The 17,342-nt window shown below is 37.9% G+C and overlaps 1 protein-coding gene across 2 annotated transcripts in view; it reads left to right on the top strand.

Moving 5' to 3' along the window:
• Positions 1-17,342, top strand: part of nr2f5 (nuclear receptor subfamily 2, group F, member 5) — a 49,438-nt gene that overhangs the window by 7,958 nt on the left and 24,138 nt on the right. For both annotated transcript variants that reach the window (XM_082150784.1, XM_082150785.1), the window contains exon 3: positions 4,980-5,037. The gene's annotated coding sequence lies outside the window, so the exon portion shown is untranslated. The remainder of the gene's footprint in view (positions 1-4,979; positions 5,038-17,342) is intronic.

The raw sequence follows: 17,342 nt of genomic DNA, 5'->3' as shown, positions 1-17,342 counted from the left end.
ACCCCGCTCTGAACCCAAGGCTCCAGTGTTCCCTCTCAAAATAAAGAGACGGGGGCCCTGCGGTTTATTTTCATTAGTGCTTTAAAACGAGGCCTTTGAGAGCGTAAAAGGCCAAATGAAAGAAAGCCTTAATGTGGTGATTAGGGGTTAAATAAAACATTTGAGCAAACAAACCTTGAGGTTGGCCGAGGGTTTACTGCATTTCCTCTCAACCCTTTAAGTTTAACACATGATCTGCTTCTCCGTGCCGGCAGCTGATCTGATGTAGAGATTGCCAAAGTGTTCAATGAGTTTGTGAAGGTGAATAGAGAAGTACAGCACACACACACACACACACACACACACACATCTCCTGTTTCTAACTTGCCATACATTAGTGCAGGTTTGGTTGGGAAGAGGTCCGCTCTGGTTACAGCCCTGAGGTGGTTCACGCCACGCTACAACCCCTGACCCTAAGCATTAAACTTTGCCACGTAATTCACTGCGCAACATTTGTGAATGATACATCAAATCAAGTAGCCAATTGAGGATAAGTGTATTTGTAAAATCTTCACCATAATATCATGCTTGTTGAAGTAGGTACCTGAGCCATATCTAAAGACAAAGAGATCCTGATATCGTAGAGATTTGAGGGTGAGCTCTTTTGTCAAGCACATAGCAACTATCTAAAACATCTTAACAACCACATAGCAATGTCATGCAACCAGAACAACCTCTATGGTTAAAAATAAGGGTTCCAAAAGGGATGCCATACATTCTTAAAAATAAAGGTTCTTTATTGGGATCTGGTTATATGAAGAACCTTTAACATCCATGAAACAAAATGTTCTTTAGTGGGATAAAAAGGTTCTTTATAAAAAAATTAAAAAAAGTTTTTTTAAACTCTTAAAAATAAAGGTTCCAAAAGGGAACCATTTGCCATAGAAGAACCATTTTTGGTTCCCCAATTAACCTTTCAGTAGAGATTTATTAAAAGATTTTTTTCTTAGTGTGAAGAACATTTAAAAAATCTAAAGAACATTTTTCCACTATAAAGAACCTTTTTGTGCAATGGAAAGGTTCCATGGATGTTAAAGCATCTTCGTGGAACCATAGATGCCAATAAAGAATCTCTATTTGTAAGAGTGAACTAAGAAAACATGGTTCTTTTAGGAACTGTTTGCTAAAAGGTTCTTTGGGGACCCAAAATGGTCCTTCTATGGCATCACTGTGAAAATCCCCCTTTTTAACCTTTATTTTTAAGAGTAAAGAGTCCCCCAAAGAACCTTTCAGTGAACAGTTCTTAAAATAAAAAAATGTTCTTATAGTGTGAAGACATTTTTTGACGAACCTTTTGTGCATTGGAAAGGTTTCATGGATGTTAAATGTTCTTCATGGAATTATAGCCAAACATTTTTTTTTTTTTTTTTTTTTTTTTTAAGAGAGTAGCAATATATATATTAGTAAAAGTTGCATGAGCAAGAACATCAGAAAATGTAATATCCCATACAGAAATTTAATATATGTCAATATATGTAAATTACATATATAATGTCAGTGCCCATGTATGTCTGCTGCCTATATGAGAATATATGCAAAACACATAGACATATATGAAACAAAAATGTCCGTTTTCATGTAAGTGCCATATGTTTTCCCGCTTATGCACATAAATGTGAAATATATGTAAGACGCATATATGTATCTTGTATCTGAATGCCTTGTAATTAAATGCCTATAGTTGGAGATTATGTGTCTGTATTGTGTGAATACCAAATATAGTATTTTTAATACAATAATGCAGTGTTTTCTTTGTCATTTTTGACAAATACATCCACAAAGTACCATAACCATATGCCACAGTTTTAAAAATGCATCAGTATCACATGCATGTTTATGTTTACATACATTTATTAAATATGTGGAAAACAAATATGTATGCCACATATTTATACTTAATGTTGTCCATATATGCGAGAAACCAATACTATACTGTAATATATGCAGATATATGGTATCATATATGGATGAACTCAAATATTTTCTTCACATGTTTGGACACATAAATGTTCATATATGTTGCAGGCATATATTGTGTTCTCAGATAAGTCAAATATATGTATAGATATATGTCATGCTACTTAAAATATAAGTACATATATGGCCATATATTACATTTTTGTATGGGATAGTTTAGTTATCTGTTGCTTTTGTGTGTTCAGAACACATTTCGCACAAACTTTAAGACATAACTGTGAAGGTTATTGACCGTTTGCAAAACTGACAAACAGCCCTTCTCGGAAACCCTCCACCTCACCCTTCGCACAACCTCCCCACATTCATGGCTTTTTGTTTGGACTCGTTTGACCATAAAATATCCTGCATCTACCAGCAGAAATGCATCTTGCTCTTTGACTTGCTCTTAAGTGCATTATCTGTGCAGCTTTCTGACAGCCAGCAATCTTCTGGTCTTATACCTGAGGCTCAACAGCTCAGCAGTCAGGTCTAGGAGAGCTTGAGTTGTTTATTCCAGGTCAGTGATGACGGTAAAGAGGAAGATGAGACAGATGTGGAGTTGTACGTTTGGAGGTATTTATTGTTACGGCCCTTAGTTAGTTTAGATACCATATTTGGCGTGAATGAAAATTGGAATTGGAAAACATACAGATAATTAAGTGGATGTTCACAATTGTTTCATTTATTATTTTATATGTCAGTCTACTTTTATGATATATAGTTATTTTTGGAGTTTATGAACTCTTTGCCATGCTAACATTCTGAAATTGTCTACCAACTGTTTGAAAATTAAAATGTGCAATTAAACAAAAAGAGTGATGATGAAAGTTTTATGTACTTCTGAAGTGAATGTTCTTCTCCATCCCTCCTGCACTTTTACGAGCGCAATAACAAACAGTTGCTTCTGGTTTTTCGCTCAAACTTTTTCAATAGCAAGAATCAGAATATAAAGTATTAGCATTCGCTGACAACAAGAAACATATGTGAGCGTGTCCTACAGAATTTCATCTCGCTCTTTTAAGTGGCTTGCTCCGGGGCGACCAAGTAGGTCAAGAGAATTGACATGAGGTGAAGGAGTTCACAAAAGCGTGAGGAGAAGGTCAACCGTAAAAAATCCCCCCACTTTGGTGTGGAAAAGGGTGGGACGGAGAGACAGGAGACATGGAGGCTGAGTTAGAGCGAACACTCTTGTCAATGTTCTCTGTCGACCCCCAGTCAAAACTACTCACCCCTGTCGCACCCCTGCTCAGCGCGGGCAGCAGTGGGCAGCTTTCTCGCACTTTACTCGCGTCTGCACCAGCTTTCAGAGCGAGTCACTGTGAGCCCAAACAACAGGAAGCGTGTCTTCTCATCCCAGTAGAACAGTGGGAAGAACTGACCCATGCTAAATGTCAAATATCAACAGTTGGAATTTACAGGATTAAAGAGTATTATTTTACAGTAAATTACCGTAGTCAGAAATTTACAGTGAAATGAATGTATCCTGGGTCATTATCTTACAAATTACTGATAATCAACAGCAAAATGATGCTGACATCACAGTAATTTACTGTGAAGTCACATTATAAAGTTGTATTTAACCATGCCACTGTAAGAAATTATTTTGTTTACTGTAATTGTTAATGGTGATTAGTGTTCCATTAGCTTGGGATCTTGGAGCTTGTATATTCAAATTTCTGATCTAGCCATGTCAAAAAGTGTGACAAATGAAAACAAGTGTTAAAACAATGACAAGCTAGAATATAAAATAAGCTTAATTGGCTGAGTTTAAGCTAGTCAAACTATACTATTATTAGCGTTATTTCAAGCATAAAGATTTACTAACATCTTATTTCAAATTCATAATTGTTTGTAGATGGATATTTCACAACAGTAAAGCAGCTGAGATTTATCTTTGAAAAGTGTGACATCGTCTTGCAACACAATATTTTTTTTTCTTTCGTCACCTAATGATGCACAGACATTAATACTCGAAAACACAACAATGGTGACACTCAACAAATAATAATAGTAAAAAAGATAAATTCTGAACATTACAAAATTACAAAACAAACAACACAAACTGCTAAAAGTGAACCAAAAAAAAAAGTTCAGTATAAAAAAAAACAAAAAAAAAACAAGAGTCAAGAAACTCCACAGCATAATTTATTCATGCCACACTGCACCTACATATACAATATAGTACTCTTTAGGTGCAGTGTGGCATGAATACATGTGGAATTACTGTGAAAGTAATGCAGTTATTAACCTGTAATATACTGTAATTTCACACAAAAAAAATGTCAACAGTGTATGTATATGTGTAAATACACACCTTATTTTGCATTGTGGAAGTAAGCTATTTTCTGTGAATGTGCGAGACTTCTGATTCATGAGCTGATGTAGGGAAATAACTAGAAGAATGACAAAGTGCAGTGAATGATAAAACTATTTGCGGTACAAACCAGTGTTTTTATAATTATGACAATACTTTTCAATAATATGGGAAGAAATACCAGTTTGCAATCTCAAGCTGTTTTGTACAGCTATAAATAACCGAAGCTGATGGCACCGGACGACAGACACAATACAGTTTACAAATCAGTTCTTACGTTCAATAATACTATTTAATTTTATATAATGGATAAAATAATATTAATATAACTTGCATACTATTTCTTCTATTTTTACTTTTAGATTACCTGCCTGTAATCTAAAGCTTTCTTAAAGTTAAAAAATATTTAAAAACACTAATAATTTAATAACATGGTTAAATGTATTTTTTTCATATTTACGTTATAATGCTGTGATGCTTAAAATCACCTGTGGGTTTAAAATGATTGATTTTATTTTTAATTGAGGAAAAACAAAATAGAATTTTTATATCGGCCATTTATTGATTATCGGCCATAACATGAAAGTTGTCTTTTTACCAGCCATAATTTAATATTGGTGCACCTGTATTAAAAAGTGTAATTTATGTGCGAATAAATGTTTTCAAACAGGTTTCCCGGACACTCCCCCTATTGGTCGGACAGACAGAAACCCACAACACTGGTTAAGGTATGTTGCCATTTTTCTCTACCCAAACAAACAGACTTTTCAGGTGAAGCAACCTATGAATTGTTCATTTATAGTTGTATATCTACATATTACACTGAGATCACAAGTTCACAAGTACTGCTCTGAGTTTGGCCATTGCATTTACAGTACCTCTAGTGAAAGCTTGAAATGCCTCGATAGCCCAAAACTGTCACCCAAAGCGATGACAGTGTCGTTTACTGTAAAGAGCTGTCACATCAGACCCTAAAGTGAGAGCCAGCACTTTTGGGAGGTGTGGAAAGGGGAGGAGATGTGAAAGGAGGTAAAAGAGAAAGGTGGTGGGTTAGCTCCTGCTCCTCCTTTTTGTCAGGGGAAAGAGGATGAAACCTGTCATTAGGAAGGTTAAATGAAGAAAGCCCTCAATGGGGAGGCCATTGTGTTGGAGCAGTGAGGAGGGTTAACTCTTTAGTGCCTCAAATAACGTGGCTTGCTGCTTTGTGGAGGGCTGAAAGAGACAGAGGGGGGCCAAACGGAGGCCCCGGCGCTAGAGAAAAGCCCTGTAGGCCGGGCCACAGTGGGGGTTGACGGGGAGGACAGGGACCTTTGGGGATTTTTTCATCTCTTGTTTTTCTTTCTTTCTTAGCAGCTCATCCAGAACCTGCCGTTTTAGAAACTCCCTGAGATGGTTCATTCTCGGGAGATTCCGCTCCCTTGTGTTGAAAAAAACGCGGCGTGAATGAATGCATAGTTCGCATTTAAGCCTTCCTTCAATGCACGGCTTAGAGATTTGCTCATCCCAGTGTTAAATGCTGGTTGGGGTCAAAAATCTGTTGGATTGTAGAGTGGCATCATAATGACCTCCTTCACAAACGGCTGAAAATCAGACTGAGATAACGAACGTAAAAATAAATATGCACGCATGCAATTCCATGGGGTTTGGTGTGCCACGGGTCCATTGTAGTCGGTGTGTGTGTGTGTGTGTTGTTCTTGAGTGTTCGTGTAATTATGCGATTAACTAGTGGACTGATTTCAGAGGTTAAAAGGAGGAGGTGGCTGTCCATTTTAGCAGAAATAATTATTGATTTGGAAGATACAATCATGCCAAAAAATCGACAGCTTTAGCAGTGGAAAATGAACCATGAAATCGATCTGAATCTTAACCATTTTTTTTTTTTATTAGTAGACCCACACAGAATCTGCTGCTTTTATTTATTTTTTCAGAAAATGCGACCGAAACATTCATTTATTCATTTTGCATACATTTCTTCACACACTTTTGCTTTGTTCCTGCTAAATGAGTAAATGTAAATGCAAGCCTTTACTTTACAAGGCTTCTTTTAGTTTCCCCTCTTGGCTTCACAAAGATTTGATTCACACCCCTTTTGAAAGCTGTATACTCCATGATATTTTGGCATATCCGCTTTAACTTGATCCTCTTTCTGAAAAAAAAAAAAAAAAAGTGTTTCACATAATCTATAAGAATGATAAGGGTTAACACAAGTGTGTTTGGCACAACAGAGGGGCTTTTTTCCCTCCAAATCTAATGAGGAGTTGTAAAGGATAATGGAATGTGAGTGTCACACATCAATTGGCAGGATTAGATGAATAGCTCTGTCCAAACTTTAATTTGCAATGCCTGAAACTTGCATTTAGAAGTAAAACTAAGGTAAAACATGCCTGTTTACTCGCTCGGACGAGTTTTATTGTTCTAAACGACGTTTGAGTTACATGTGTTAAGTGGTCATTATAAATAGTTTTTGCGATCGGACTCTCCTTATCCTTATTTTGCCCAGAAATGAGTCCAAATATATTAATAAAGATGCATCAGGCGGCGCAACAAGACATGCATCTATAGTTATAGTACGGTAAGATCCAAAAAAATAAACTAGTGCTATTGAAAATTTGTACTAATCTGCAATCACTGATATTTCTTTCGAGTTGAGATTTCTCAGAGAATGCACGAGTTAGCCGAAGGTAATTAAAAGAAAAAGAGGTGTTTGATTCGGACTGAATCAAACTTCCTTAACCTTCCTTAACTAGTCCCGTCCGAAAAAAGGCTTTGGTTTAACATCTAGGGTCACACTTGCTTATCCTCCCTCTGTACCTATTTGCCTTATAAACCTATTTGGCCAATTAGTGACTCCATTGAATGGCGCTCATTCAGTGCTAGTGCAATCAGTGCTTTAGTAGCTCAATAAAAGCCCTAGTTTAGCTTGATCAGGATTTGCTCCTACAGAGAGCAGAAGCTGAGGTCATCAAAAGCCCATTTAAACCATCATGCAGTGCCAGCATTCTCATCATGCAAAATAAAGACAGCCGAGTCTTGCAATGCTGAGATGTTTCTTGTTAATGGCAACCTTTGTGCTCTGTAGATGAATTACCAGAGACAAATTGAGGATCAAGTGGATGCTGGTTAATGAATACTCACTGCAAGACTATGGTGCTGTCCTAGTTTGTCGACACGCCAAAAATGTTGAAATGTCAAATTTTGATGGTATAGTTTACATTTTATGACGATACAAGCAAACAAACTATTGAGAGATGCTGTATAGTAAATATATATTGTCCTACACAAGTATACTGTATAAAGTTGGAAATACAGTACTTATATATCCAACTTTATAGAGCTGTGCGATAATACGGTTTACATATCACACTTTATATAGTATATATTGCTTTACGTGAGTATTTGTAGGTAAAGTAGGATGTACTATATATCCAACTTTTATTATATCTCTTGGTTATAATATGGTTTATAGTGTTCAGTATAACAATCAAGCAGTTTAACTTTTGCTATAAATTACTTACCACTTAAAATGAGTGTACTGTGTGTATCCAGTTAAGGTTGGATATACTTTTAGTAGTTTATTTATTTAATTAATTCGAGATTAATTTGTTATGTGATATTGAGAATTATGAAACAATCTGATGTAGTGATAAGCCTAATTACCATTTGGCAATGTGTATCACTAGCATAGTCAAATTATGCATATTAATGACAGGGAAAAAAATTCAATCATATCACAAACGCCTACACTGTTAAAAAAAAAAGTTGTAAATTAAACTAATTTTATGGGGGAACGTTTTACAAGAAAACGCTATTTCAGTCTTTCTTGGTCAAAATCAACAAATTTAAGTCAAAATGTCATTGTTGAAATCTGTTTCTTTGTAATCAATTGTGAAATGTACTAGTTTCTGAGTGAAAATTGTTTTGTTTCAGTGTAAGCAGTTTAACTGAGGAGTTCATTGAAACACTCATAGGCTACATAACACATGTAACACAGTATAAAATATCACATTGCGTATTGTAAGTTGTGCATTGAGTGTCGTATCTCCATTAAAAAGCTTGTACCTTTCCTCGGTGGAGTTTGTTGTTTGTGGCCGACTGTGAGAGGAGGGTAGCTAATCACTTTCCCTTCTGCCTCTTCAGTGGCTGGAGTGAAAGATCACAGCGCTCGCGGGCCGTCCGGCCCACTGAAGCCCACAGCTCCTCCTCGCCCTATTCTCTGGCTCCTGGGGAGGCTGGTTGAGGCCGCTGAGCTATTGATCGGGTGAATGATGGCTTCATAAGGCAGCCTGTCGCGGGTGGGACTGTCGTGAAGGAATGTCATCCCACTCTCCCTTTAGGCAGGAGACAGATGCGGCGGCTGAGCTGCTTTCCCATGATTCCCTGGGGAGAGTGTTAGGACAGGTTCTGATGCTCCTATTGTGAGTCGTAGTGTTTGTTTCTGTGTGCTTATGAAGCACAGGCGTGTGTAGCCATGTGTCGTTTTGATTCCGGCTATGGAAAAGATGGCGAGGGGGGGGGGTGGATCGAGGGGAAGTGCCCTCTGTGATCAGGGATGACCATAATAACCATTTTGCGGGATCCTTCTCTTTCTGCCTCCGGGGCTTTTGGGCCGACGCCACACACTGGTTTCCCTCTGGCTCTCCATTCAGGCTGTGGCTCTCTAACAACAGGCGTAGAAATCGGCTACATTTAATCAGACACGGTGTGGAGGATCAGGAGAGCTTTTCCTTCATTGATTTTCCACAGTTAAGGATCCACCACACTTGGTTACAGGGGTTGAAAGGATTCCTCAAATAACAGAATAAATGAAACCACATGCTGTCTTTACAGATGTTCTACTTTTATTAATCCAAACAACATAATTAATGGTACATTTTATTTCTCAGCGGTTGCTCTTTCATAGCAGAAGACTAAATGGAGTTCTCAGTTATGTTTTATTTAGCTATCAACTTGGTGTCTGAGAAGTTTCTCGTAGAATTCCAAAAAACACTTGAGAATTCATAAAAGTGGATGGTTTCACAATTCACAAAAAGTCCCTGTGAAATCAAAATTTAAGTTTTTTGGCTTTTAGTATGGATATGTTAGTCTTACTGTTATCTAAAATCTAGTGTGCTCCAAAACAATCACAAAATTCGCATTTAGAAGATATAAGCAATAGAAAACTTAAAGTCTCTCACTTCCGACAGTATGGATCAATGATTTTAATGACATCACTCTGCACTTCAGCTTCTCATTCGATTTTCTGTCCAATCAAATGCTCTCTAGAATCTACAGCGTCCCGCCCCCTACATTATAAACAAAATGGGCGCTGAAGCTGTGGCTAAAATTGGTCATTTGTTCACACATTTATTATTTTCTACATGGTGAATGGCACGTAGTGCACTATATAGGGGATAGAGAACAATTCAGACAGTGTAAATATGCTTTCCATTGAGGCAAATTAAGTCTGGTTTCACGTTCACAGTCTGCTCTGGTGAGACATAATAGCACAGAGCGGATCATAGTCGGTGCAGACCAGAAAACGTATCGGACCCATTTGAATTCTGCACAAAATGCTATATTTTAAAGCAATATGGAGGAGATTACAAGGAGTAACGGTTAGGAGGAAACTGCGGCTTTACCGAGCTCAACAGCTATGCGATTGGCTATTTTAAAAAGGGGGAGGAGCTGATCGATATGTCCTGATTCAGTGGAATTTTTATTAAAACATTGAATATTGCTGCGTGTTTCAAGGCACTTCAGTGGGCCTTTAAAGATGAAACCATTTAAGGATCATCCTATTTTAGGTTTAGTTGACAGGCCATTTTAGTCAAAGAGGAAGTGTTAATTGCTCAGAGGTTGCTCGTTCATAACTTCATATAGCTCAAGATATTTAATGTTCTCAGTTTTGTTTTAATTATATCAACTTTGTTAATAAATAAAAATAGACACAAGTCCAATGGGAGCTATAAAATGAATGTGGATTTTAATTGCAATGGCAATTCTGAGCACAGTTTGACATTGCTGAGATGTGTTTCCTTTAGAGTTTAACAAGACGTCTATCAACAACGTCTCAAACCGTGCTCAGATTTGACAAAGTCTGCAATTAAAAGATCTTTTTTTATTTTCATTTGTCTTTTTTTTTTTAGGAAAAACTTAGGCAAAGCTGATGTTTAAAACATACCATCGCCAAATTAGTAGACATAATGGAGTTCTCAGTTTAATTTAGGTACCAACTTTGTCTCAGATGTTTCTCCTAGAATTGTTGTGACTGTTTCCCTATCCCTAAGATTAGTCTAAAGAGGAAGAGTTTATTACTCGGGTGTTGCCCGTTCTTAGCTCAGGAGATTTTTCAGTTATATTTTATGGTTTAATTGCTGACTTTGGCTAATCTGAGCACACTTTGCTTGACATGTTGAGACATGATAGTTGATAGTTTCAGAAGATGTTCAAAGTCTCAAACAGTGCTCAGATTGCACTGTATTAAAAGATCTCATTAGGATCTCAAATATTTTTTATTCAAAATGTATTGATCTGAGCTGCTGTCCAAATTAATTTCTTGCTCTATACTTTAACTATATGACAGCATTGCTCATTTTAGAAGAAACATCTCAGATAACCTAAAACAAGTTTAAACTGAGAACACTATTAAGGGTTAGTTCACCCCCCAAAAATGTTGTCCCTTAATTACTCATCCTCATTTCATTCCAAACCCATAAGACTTTCATTCGTCTTCGGAACACAAATGAAGATCTTTTTTGATGAAATCTGAGAGCTTTCTGTCCCTCCATTGACAGCTACGCAACTACCACTGTGACGCTTCAAAAAGTTCATGAAGAGATAGTAAAACGAATCCATATGAATACAATTTTCTGAAGAGACATGATTGCTTTATATGATGAACAGATTGAATTTAAGTCTTTTATTCACATATAAACATGAACTCACACATCAGTTGTGGTAAACGGAAGCTTAAGTATGTTCACTTCACGTTCGAGAACCAATGAGGTTCATTCTCGTGTTACGCAGCACTTTTGAGCTTCTGCAAGAACCAATGATGTTCATTCTCGTGTTACGCATCACGTTTGAGCTTCTGCAAGAACCAATGAGGTTCATTCTGGTGTTATGCAGCACTTTTGAGCTTCAGCAAGAACCAATGAGGTTCATTCTCGTGTTACGCAGCGCTTTTGAGCTTCTGCAAGAACCAATGAGGTTCATTCTCGTGTTACGCAGCACGTTTGAGCTTCAGCAAGAACCAATGAGGTTCATTCTCGTGTTACGCAGCACGTTTGAGCTTCTGCAAGAACCAATGAGGTTCATTCTCGTGTTACGCAGCACTTTTGAGCTTCTGGAAGAACCAATGAGGTTCATTCTCGTGTTACGCAGCACGTTTGAGCTTCTACAAGAACCAATGAGGTTCATTCTCGTGTTACGCAGCGCTTATGAGCTTCTGCAAGAACCAATGAGGTTCATTCTCGTGTTACGCAGCGCTTTTGAGCTTCAGCAAGAACCAATGAGGTTCATTCTCGTGTTACGCAGCGCTTTTGAGCTTCTACAAGAACCAATGAGGTTTATTCTCGTGTTACGCAGCACGTTTGAGCTTCAGCAAGAACCAATGAGGTTCATTCTCGTGTTACGCAGCGCTTATGAGCCTCTGCAAGAACCAATGAGGTTCATTCTCGTGTTACGCAGCGCTTTTGAGCTTCAGCAAGAACCAATGAGGTTCATTCTCGTGTTACGCATCACGTTTGAGCTTCTGCAAGAACCAATGAGGTTCGTTTTCGTGTTACGCAGCGCTTTTGAGCTTCTGCAAGAACCAATGAGGTTCATTCTCGTGTAAGGCAGCGCTTTTGAGCTTCTGCAAGAACCAATGAGGTTCATTCTCATGTTACGCAGCGCTTTTGAGCTTCTGGAAGAACCAATGAGGTTCATTCTCGTGTTACGCAGGACTTTTGAGCTTCAGCAAGAACCAATGAGGTTCATTCTCGTGTTACGCAGCGCTTTTGAGCTTCTGCAAGAACCAATGAGGTTCATTCTCGTGTTACGCAGCGCATTTGAGCTTCTGCAAGAACCAATGAGGTTCATTCTCGTGTTACGCAGGACTTTTGAGCTTCTGCAAGAACCAATGAAGTTCATTCTCGTGTTACTCAGCACGTTTGAGCTTCAGCAAGAACCAATGAGGTTTATTCTCGTGTTACGCATAACGTTTGAGCTTCAGCAAGAACCAATGAGGTTCATTCTCGTGTTACGCAGGACTTTTGAGCTTCTGCAAGAACCAATGAGGTTCATTCTCGTGTTACGCAGCGCTTTTGAGCTTCTGCAAGAACCAATGAGGTTCATTCTCGTGTTACGCAGCGCATTTGAGCTTCTGCAAGAACCAATGAGGTTCATTCTCGTGTTACGCAGGACTTTTTTTAGCTTCTGCAAGAACCAATGAGGTTCATTCTCGTGTTACGCAGCACGTTTGAGCTTCAGCAAGAACCAATGAGGTTTATTCTCGTGTTACGCAGCACGTTTGAGCTTCAGCAAGAACCAATGAGGTTCATTCTCGTGTTACGCAGCGCATTTGAGCTTCTGCAAGAACCAATGAGGTTCATTCTCGTGTTACGCAGGACTTTTGAGCTTCTGCAAGAACCAATGAGGTTCATTCTCGTGTTACGCAGCACGTTTGAGCTTCAGCAAGAACCAATGAGGTTCATTCTCGTGTTACGCTGCACGTTTGAGCTTCAGCAATGTTTAAATGTGAGCAAAACCCTAAAGTCAATCTGTTCATCACATAAAGCGATCGAGTCTCTTCAGAAAATTTGGAATAAACTCAATTCATATGGAATAGTTTTCCGACCTCAAAATGGTAGTTGCGTATCTGTCAGTGGAGGGACAGAAAGCTCTATATTATAACTTTTGATTGCATATTTTGGTCCATTCGAACAAAGTTTTAAACATTGTTGAGACACATTTAAGGTCTTTTTCACAGGTGATAATATGGGAAACGGGAGATATAATGCTTGTATGTTTTGATGTGCATTAACTTTGTCTCAGATGTTTCTCCTAAAATAAAAAGAGAAATAAAGATTGAATTGCTCTAGAAGTAAATATGAACATAGACCATGCATCTCAGATAGTTTGGTCTTTGGTGAATTAAATGAGAGAGTTTAATTTGCACGCTTTGTAATCTAAACTGAACACAGTTTGAGATATTGTTAAGATACTCTAATAAAGGTGACACATTATTGTTAGATTTTTCGATTTTGTTTGTTCTGGACAAAAATCTAAGCAGAAGACCAAAAGTCCATTCTCCATCTCAATGCTAGAAGACTGAACTGATATATCCGAGATAGTTTTTTCCTACACTGTTTTTGACCGCTCACTTGAATACCAAAAGGGTTCTATATAAGGAGAAATGTCTCAAATGATTGCATGATACTTTCATGTTTAACGGGGTTATTTCATAGTTTTAAAGTATGTTTACGAGCTGCTTAACACATAAAATGTAATCAAAATATTTTTTTTTAACAAAATTCATAAAATGGCCCTATGATGGAATCCCTTAAAAGATTCTCAATAATAAGCACCTCACAGAACCCTTCAAGGTTCTATATAGAACCTGCTCTTCTAAGAGTGTATGTGTTTGTCTGTTAGGTATCGACCGCCCAAATTTCAAGTAAAAGGGAAAAGTAACAAAGCGAGATAACCGCTTGACAAAGTGAGGCAGTATATCAAATGGCACGACACTCACTCAACAGTCAGTTTGTTGTCGTGCACATGAATGGAACTAAAGCTGTGCGCACACACTCGCAAGGCAAGAATTACTCAGACGCAGTACAAGAAGCCTTTTCAGTCAGGCTCAAACACTGATTACATTGTAATGGTGCAATCAAAGAGGAAAATGACAGAGGAGCTCCATAATACACCACTCATAATGGTCAGATGGTCCAGAAAGCATTGTGCAAAGCTTTTAAGTTGCACTAGTCTGTGGGTAGTTGAACAGGAGAGGGGGAATCACACTTTTAAAACGCTCCCTTGAAGTCACAGACTATTAGCCAGATATTATTCGTAATTGTGCTTTGTGGATCACAGGAACAAGGGGTATACATTGGTAGAAGTCCTCCTGAAAGTGTTTCTGTGTGTGTGTGTGTGTGTGTGTGTGTGTGTGTGTGTGTGTGTGTGTGTGTGTGTGTGCGAGTGTGTGGGAGGGTTGCAAGAACAGGAGATTTTTTGTGTTGGAGAAAAAGAGCCTTGGACACTTCATCTTCTCTTCTGTGCGCTGCCAAAAAGGCCAGAGGTCAAATGTCAGGGTGAATGAAGAATTCCGAGCTGCATGCCGACAGATCGGGTTTCAGGGCCGGGGGAGGGTAGGGAACAGCCCTAGAGCAATAGGTGCCAGTATATGTGTGAACTTTTCTGAGCAACTTTTATTTAAAACATCTCCAAACCGCCCTTTAGCTCTGAGGCTTTATGAGGTTTCACTCAAAGTTGCACATATTTTCTCCAGACAAGAACATTTTTGCCTCTGAACGCATGATTTCCCAATAACCGCTGACCGCTATGTTACGTGGCGAACTCTTGTTAAAACAGCAGAAGTAATTAGTTTAAATGCATGTTTCAGTTTAGCGTTTCATTGAGGGCTAAAAATAGATTTAGAAGTTATAGTGTATATGCGTTCTTATTATATTCAGAAAGAATACTGAACATCAGTTTGAAAAAGAAAGCCAAACTTATTTTTATGATTCCGCACTGATCAATTACTCGGAGCAAACAATGTGATTTATTTTCTCAATGAAAAAGTTGAAGACATTTAAATTCTAATCTTTTTCTAAATTCCAAATAATTATAATTTATTTACTTTCTTCAAATTGAGTTTCTGGTTTAGTGGGTTAATTTTTACCTTTCTGCTTTAAAACATCAAACGGAAGCAAACAAAATCAATCTTGTAACTCAACCTGTCTTTTTGTTTGTCAGAAAGCTTAGTCTTGGGCTCTATGAAGGATAAACAGCTTCAGTCTTCTTTACTAGTCTCTCTATTGTGAACTCTGTAAATGATCATCTCTAACATGTGCTCTGTGTCTCAGGAATTACTCATATGCCAGAATACCAGTTTTTTTTTATGCATATTCGCTACATATTTCTGTGCTATATATTTTATGCATCTTTGTGTTTGTGTGTGTGTGTGTGTGTGTGTGTGTGTGTGTGTGCATCTGTACAAATAATTTTCAGTCAGACTACTTATGACTATTTATAAGTCACAATTATTGTTTTCATTATTTAATTTAAATTGTTTAACAATAATATATATATATTCAATTAAATTCACATTTATTTGTATAGCGCTTTTCACATTTATATTGTTTCAAAGCAGCTTTACAGAAAATGCATGTTTCTACATTACAATTTAGAGTGATCTTTTATCTGAGGTGACTATGTGTCCAAGTATTTCAGAAATGAACATATACAAATCACGCAGTTAGCTAACAATGTATTAATTTAAACAATGTATTAATTGAAGGCAGAAACAATGAGCTCATTGACAGAATGAATACATGTTGTTAACAAATGATTAGGATATATAGAAAATTTTGCATTGATCCATGTTGATTCAGCGTTTGCTTCAGTCTGAAGTCCTTGCAGGAGTTTGTGTTCTCTCTTCACAGGTGTTGGTCATCTGAAGTCTTCATAAGCACCTAAACCATTTAGGGCCTTATAGGTCAGTAGCAATACTTGATTGATTGACTTAAATGATACGGAACTTAATAGGTAGCCAGTGTAGAGATGATAAAACTGGTGTTATATGATATTTTCTTGACCTATAAGAACTCTAGCAGCTGCATTTTAGACTAATTGTAGCTCATTTATTGAGGATGCAGGACATCCAGCTAGTAATGCATTACAGTAATAGTCTAGAGAAGTCATGAATGCATAGCTTTTCTGCATCAGAAACGGATAGCATGTTCCGTAGCTTAGTGATGTTTCTGAAGTGGAATATTTTTTAACATATGAAATATGATTTTCGAAAGACAAGTTGCTGTCTAATATAACACACCCAGGTCTTTAACTGTAGAAGATGAAGTAACAGTACATCAGTACAAGAGATTCTGTGTATGTTGGTCCAGTAAGTAATACCTCAGTCTTATCAGAATTTAGTAGAAGAAAATTGACCAGAATAATTAGTCATGAACCATTTCATCATCTTTGACTGTTCTTAACCCCACTGCTGTGAGTCATTGCCCTGTATAATGTTTTTCTCAACCCCTCTAGAGAGCGTAATGCTATCGCAGAGTGACATCGGCTGTGTTCCAAAAATGAGTGAAGCTGCCTGTCTATATACCTTCTAAGGCAGCATCCTAACCTTAAGTGACTGATTAAGGAAGATTTTTGGATTTGATTTTTAGTTTGGCAGTAGTTGGTTGCTAAGCCCCTAAATGCACAAATATAAGAAACAAAAAAAAGAAAAAAAAGTTGTTTTAATTAGATTTAACTATTGTTATTTTTACATAACAGGTTTCAGGGCAAAAACATGCCTATGCTGCCTCAAAATGCTGCCTACATAGGGAGCTCACTAGGTTTTGGTACAGGGCCATCCTCTCCGCCCCTCAGAGCATTGCATCCTCCACTACTAGTACAAACTGCCAGAATGAATCGCCTATAATGGGACGTTTTACAGTATCACATATTTAACCTCTTTCATGGACCACCTGCTCTGCAAATGGCCGTGGATCATGAAGGAACCCAAACAAGTTGTTGACGATTCAGATTGAGGTCCAAACAACAGAGACTTGGCTTGACACCCAGCCCTCGAGGGCTTTGAGTTCCATCCCTCCGAAGTCCAGATCTTGGACTAATGGGGCAGTTTGTGGAGTGGAAAAGCTTTGATGCTAGCCTTTTTAACAACATGTCCTTTCTATGATTGGGGTGAGAATTGGCCAGCAGGGTTCCAGGAGGAAAATGTAAACCATGGATTAGCTGGACTAATGACCCCTTGCCTGTCGTTGATGTTAATTAGCGTTAATTGGGCGCTTTTAGAGGGTTTCGGAAAGAGAAGAGGGGCCGTCCTGCACATGGT

Source organism: Leuciscus leuciscus (genome assembly GCF_965113295.1).
Source record: "Leuciscus leuciscus genome assembly, chromosome: 20".
NCBI classification, from domain to species: Eukaryota; Metazoa; Chordata; class Actinopteri; order Cypriniformes; family Leuciscidae; genus Leuciscus; species Leuciscus leuciscus.
This window is presented reverse-complemented; position numbering and strand designations above follow the sequence as displayed.